A 6,812-nucleotide genomic window follows, 5' to 3' on the forward strand; every position below is an offset into this window, starting at 1 on the left:
AGTATGAGAGGAAAGAGAGAGAGAGAGAGAGAGAGAGAGAGAGAGAGAGAGAGAGAGAGAGAGAGAGAGAAAGAGAGAGAAAGAGAGAGAGAAGGTATTCAGAAGGTGTCAAGGTAGAGAAAGTTCAAAGAGTCAGGAGTGGAGTCTAACTGGCCTTAAATGTAGCTGGCCTTAAAAATGGAAGTCCTGGAAGGAATAAAACAATATAAACTGAAGAGGAACTATAGATGAAGTAATTTTTTTCTGATTAATCTTATAAAAGAATCACAGTCTAAATACTTAAGGTCCCTTCAAGTTGTGACATTTTGGGGGTTTTTTTTGCAAGGCAAATGGGGTTAAGTGGCTTGCCCAAGGCCACACAGCTATGTAATTATTAAGTGTCTGAGACCGGATTTGAACCCAGGTACTCCTGACTCCAGGGCTGGTGCTTTATCCACAGTGCCACCTAGCCACCCCTGACATTATGGTTTTTTAACCTATTATGTGTAGTTTAAGGATCCAAAATTCTGGCTCAGGCTTCCAATGAATTGATCTGAGGAGATTCATTCAAGGGTAGTGATGACTTATGCATCCCAACCTAAAGATTCCCAAGGAAATCCCTGCAACTTATATAAATTAGTAAACTAGAAAGAAGGCTACCTTCTTTGGCTGAGTCTGGCAGGATCAGTGGGCCTGTACATCGCCAATCTTGCTGGTGATACTCTCAAAGTCATCTGATACCCATCCAATTCCCAAATTCATTCAGACATTGACCTCATTTTCAAATATACTGCTACACTAGATTGTATGTGAGTAGAATGGAAGATCTAATGATATATGACGTGGTCATATTTGTAGATTTGAGTCTAAATATTATGTCTCAAGATGAAAGCTTCAAGGTGAATGCCATAGTGAGTTCTTAAACTTTTAAGATTGTAGACATGGTTTCCCCTTCTTCCACTCCCATGTTTGAAATTGGGGCTGTTGAAACAAGCCCTCAGACTCCTAATTCATATTGTTAGAGATTTTTGTACTACAGATTTTCCAGTTTAATTTCTTCATTTTATTTTTAAGGAAACTGGGACCTAGGGATGGAAATGACAGTCAACAGCACATAGTTAATGAGGATAGCCAGAATTTCAAGTCAAGTTTAATGAAACAAATCCAGTGCTTTTTCCATTAAATACCAAGGTAGGATCATTTTCTTGCTTAAAATTCTCCATAGTTCTAACATTCTTTGGTCTTTGATCCTATGTTTAATTTTGTTTTGATATGGGCAGGTGACTGAACTTCCTTTCTCTCTTTCTTGGACTTAAGTAGCTTAAGAACTCAGGAACGTAGCTCCAGGACCTGGTCAAGTATAAAGTAATAGCACATTAAGAGCCTTTTTTGAGGCCTACCACTTTACTGAGGAGACTAGTCTATAGGAAAATAGTTATGAAAACCAAAGTTCACTTTTGGCATAGGTTCAGGTCTATCTTCAAACATATTCCTGCTATGTGACCACAGTCAAGTCACTTTTGGTAATTTTTAGGCAACTTTCTAAGATAATGAATTACAGAAGTCATCAATCTGTATTCATATATAGTGAGTTTCTTCATAATAAAATTACAGCTCCAGACTCAAATCAAAATAAACCTCTAGAATTTTAGACCTATGAAAAAATCAGTTAGATTTGTCTTAAGAGAGATCATTTAGTCTAATCCCTTCATTTTATAATCCCAGAGAATTGGGTGATTTACCCAAGGTAACATAGTAAGATTATAGCAGATATGAAATTGGAAGCCAGGTTTATACATTCTTATCTAATTGTTTTTATACTACACCTCAAAAGTTCCAAATAAATTGCCCTATGTCTGTGTTTACAGCCTTACCTACTGAGATTAAAGAGGAAATACAGTCTTCACTGGTTGACCATGCTGACCTAACCAAAAAATGAGTGTTACCATGTTAGAGCAAAGTCTGGGAAGACAGATTTGTTTAAACAGTTAGTAATCCAATTGACTCCATATTTGTGAATAAATATTCCTAGAGGGAAACTACTTCAGCCTCAAGATTCTAACCTCTGTTTCACCTCTATATCTGGGTGTTAATTTTTACTAAGTAATTAAAATTCTTCCTAAAGTTCGATCTCTAGTTTTCACTATTGCTTGACCACTGTCCTTTTCCTGAGGTAGAAAAAGAATGAATTGCTCTTGTCTGAAAAGAGAAAAATGATACACTGTTTGCTGAAATGGCAGAATTTACTTGCAAGCTTTCCTAGCTCTCCTCCAAGATGGAATGTATTCCCTCTTCTACTACACTTCATAAAATCATCCTTTTCCTGAAAGATAAAACTCAAGCATTACCTTCTATGTGAAGACTTTCCAAATTTTTCTACTAGTTTATATCCTTTCTTCTAACTGCCTTCTACTGAATTATTTTATATTTATTCTGTTTTATATTTGTTGTTTATAATTATGATTTCTCAATGTCTTCTTTTATTAGAATGTAAGCTTCCTGAATATAAGAATTATTTCATTTATTGCATTTATATCCCTAACTGCTAGAACGTAACTGAGCATATACTACATTCTTAATAAAAATTTCTTGATTAATTAAAATATTCACTTTAAAGTAAGCATTGATCTCCCACAGCACAATACTGAGACAGAAGTTGAATGGGCTACAAAAATTTATAATCACTCTGCCTCTAAAGACTAGTAATCTGTTGAGGGGCAATAATCAATAAAGTAATCCACAAACTCATGAGAATAAAAAAAAAAGACTGAAATAATCCTAATTTCCAAGGATATTATAGGGACATTATATTTGTATTTACATATGTATCTATACATATATGTGCATAAATGTAAGTGTGTACATAACATGTGTATAAAGTGTATATATTTAATAGGGATATTATAAAGTATATATTATATATATAAAGTATAAATAATAGGGACAGTATAAAGTATATATATTTAATAGGGACATTATATTTGTATGTACATATATGTCTGCACATATATGTGCATGAAAGTAAGTATGTTACAGAAAGTGTATATAAAGAAAAAGGAGAGAGAAGAAGAACAAGAAGGAGAAAGAGGAAAAGGAAGAAGAGGAAGAAGAGAAAGAAGAGAAAGAGAATGAAAGACAATAATTATAAATCACTAAAAAGTAATGAAATATAGGGAAGTATTGGAGGGGAAACTATTAGTAATCTGGGAAATAAAGAAAACATCATGTAAGAGATGATGCTTGACCCTCTTCCTAAAGGAAAGAAGAGATGAGAAATTACATGATGCTGAGATGAAGAAGGAACATATTGCAAGCAGAATTCAAGGATAGCTGATCAAAAGACCTGGAAAAAGGAGACAGAATATTATGACTGAGGGAATAAACAGAAGGCCAGTTTGACTATAACAAAAAAGAGTAAATTGGGGAATATTGTACAATGAAACTGGAGAGATTTGTTGGGGCCAGGTCCTGAAATACTAAAAGCTAAACAAAGGAATTTATAGTTTATTATAGAGGCAACAGGGAGTCATTAAGGTTTATTGAAGAGAATGACACGTTCAGATTTATGCAGAAGCAAAATCAATTTGGCAGCAATGTGTAGAATGGACTGATGGTGAGGTTTTTGAGACTGAGAGACAAATTTGGAGGTTATTTCAATACTCTAGATAAAAAGGTGATGAGGGCCTAAACTATGTCACAGTGTCACGAGTTTAAGCTAAAAAATAAATGAAGTAAATGACAAAACATGGTCCTGAAATAGTCCCCATATTTCTCTTTCCCTCCAAAGTCCTCCTTAGCATTTACCAAAGAAAGAAAAGGATTTGGGTGGAAACAATCAGGAAAGGCTTTCCAAGCTAAAATTTCTTAAAATAACCACTGTGAGGTGGAAAGACTGTCTTAGGGCTGTACTTAGTGACTATACACATTTGGTTCTAGGGACAATGCAGAAATGTAAGAAATGATCCCTGCCCTCAAAGAGTTTTATATTCTAGTCAAGGAGATCAGACTCAGAGAAAACAATATTCAAAAAAGTTCAAGAGGTAATATAGGAGAAACTGAACCTGGACTAATGATTTCATTGATATAGGGAAATCCTAGACAGAAAATGTCCTACCAATCTAAGTAAATGCTTTTTTTGAAATATTTAGTATTAGAGAGTCATCTCCACCAAAGGTGTCAAATTCATTTAGAAACAGATTCCTACAGATTACATGGTGACTTAAATCTTAAATTAATGTGAACTGTGTTGTATTTTTATTTATTTTGCTAAACATTTCCCAATGACATTTTAAATGGGTTCTGCTGGATAAGGGTAGTTTTGTTAATTTACACCTCAGACCTAGATCACTGAAAAGTTAAATGAATTACCAAGGTCATACTGTTGGTAGGTGTCCAAGACAAAACTTGATCCCAGGCCTTTACATTTCTGGGACCAGTCCTCAACCCACCAGTGCTATTCCCTGAAAGGCACACCACCTTTCAGGGGATAGCACTGTGTCATCTCCCAAAGATAATAAGATGCATTGAAAAGCCCATTGGATTGGAATGAGGAGATCTTGTTTCTGCTTTCAATGCTGTCCCTAGCTAGCTGTGTGTGTGTGTGTGTGTGTGTGTGTGTGTGTGTGTGTGTGTACATGTGCACCACCACCACCCCCCACACAGACTGGGATAAGGACTGTAAGAGGGATTGGAGAATCGACCTTCCTGTTTCATCTTTCTATGGGTATTTGATGTCTGGCTTCTTATTCACCTTATTCCTAATTCACTTGGAACTGTCTCACATCCTCCCTCCCTCCCTATCTCTTCACAAACAATCTAAAAGATTTAACTTTCTGCATAAAGATCCAGATTTCAGAGGGACCATATGTGCAGGTGTGTGCATACATATGTGTGTGTATCAAAATGTGTGCATGGAGTGGAGTTTCATGATGGCTTGCTATAAGATACCAAACAAATTACAACAAGCCATTCGTCCCTGTCCATCTTGAATGCTCTCACTAAGCAGAGATTACATAGCTAAAGAACTAACATGGAGCAAATCAAAAGAGAGAATTCTTTTGAAGGAAGCCCCAAATTGCAAGATGAGAAGATCCCAGGGAGCTGCTGCTCTGAAAAATTCTATCTGTAGTATTTTTAATATCAGTTTGATGAGATCTCTGTTATAAATGGGTCTGGTGCCATGTAATTTGCAACATGATTTCACTGTCTGTTTATCTATCCATCCGTCCATCCATTCATATGTATATAAAGGAGGCAGGAAATCTGGTGTCTGTTGCTAGTTCATAAATCAGTGTCTGCTCTCAACAACATCTGAATACAAATGTGATTAAATTTGATACCATGCCCATTTTTCATTTATCAGATTTCAGGATCCGATGCTGAAGCAGCTGGCCTACTTAAATGCATACTGCTTTTAACCCCTGGAGTGCCAGGGGCATGCCCCCACTGCCACAAGCTAAGGGAGAAAGAGAGTCCTTTGGGAGACTGTGAAACAGGGGCCTAAAAGAGAGTATCAACTCTTCAAGAAACCACATTTGAACTTTTCTGTAGTGTTTGGAGAGCACAGGAAAAGGAGGAGGATGAAAGGATTTACACCTAGAAGAGAACTTAGACAAAACTTAGGCCAATCATTTTATTTTTCTCATAAGAAACTGAGACTCTGAGAAGTGACTTGACTTAAGTTATAAAGGGAACCAATAGTGGAACAAGGATCTGAACCCAGGGGTTCTGATTCCAAATCCATCTTTGTTCCTTCCATTATGTCACATGAAAAGAAAAAAAAATAAGAGAAATGGGAAAAATTAAGAATATTAGGCAAATAGAGGAAGAAGAGAAAGACAGACTAGTAAGAAAAATAAAGAGATAATATAAAAATGATCATTTATTGTAGTTTTTTATTCTACCACATACTCATTTGAGCTTCAAAAAAATTCTGTACCAGAGACTAGTTAGGGGCAATTATCCCCATTGCATAGATGAGAAAACTAAATGAGATAAGATATGTAAAGTCCTTAGCAAACCTTAGATCCCTATATAAAAATCAGCTGGCATTATCATTCTCAACATGTCTAGTTAATAAAACAGTTGAATTCAGCATTGAAGCTTTTTGATTCTCAGTCCATTGTTCTTTTTATTAATACCACACTTTCCCTAATGGTACCAGACTACTCATACTGTTTTCATCTGACCATTCCGATGGGAGAAGTCTCCATGTACTTGGGTTAGACATTCCCCTAAATCACCAAAGGGTCTGAGGCCTATTGGTTATCTTCAAACTTGTTTAACCCCTCAGCAGAGAAAGTTTTACCAAAGTGTGGCCATTGCACATGCCACACTTCTTAACACCATAGGTCACACACAAGTGAAGATATATTAGGTGATGTCATTGGTCCTCTTTAAAAATGAAGAACAAAACAGCTAAATTTTTCAGCCAGAGACCTAGAGAAGGAGTAAGTTCGTAGTAAATTATTAAAAAATATTTAATTCTTCTGTCAGATAAACACATACACACACACACACACACACACACACACACACACACACACACACAGCACACTATGTAGAGGCTCTTTTTCAAAAGCAAGACCAAGTTGAAAAACTTTTATCTTGACAATAGTTTCTAAAAATAGTCTTTGTCATATAAAAAATCAAATGTAATCCAATTGCTGTTATTATTAAAATTATTATTATTGAAATGAATATTCATTTAAAAATCTTGCATCTATTCCTAACAATAGTACTTTATTTTGATTGGAAAGGTTTTTGTTTGTTTATTTTTTATGCCCATTTCCTCCTCTGAGCCATGACATAAACCTATGAAGGAAAGCTCATAA

This window comes from Macrotis lagotis, chromosome 1, assembly GCF_037893015.1.
Source record: "Macrotis lagotis isolate mMagLag1 chromosome 1, bilby.v1.9.chrom.fasta, whole genome shotgun sequence".
Classification (NCBI taxonomy): domain Eukaryota; kingdom Metazoa; phylum Chordata; class Mammalia; order Peramelemorphia; family Peramelidae; genus Macrotis; species Macrotis lagotis.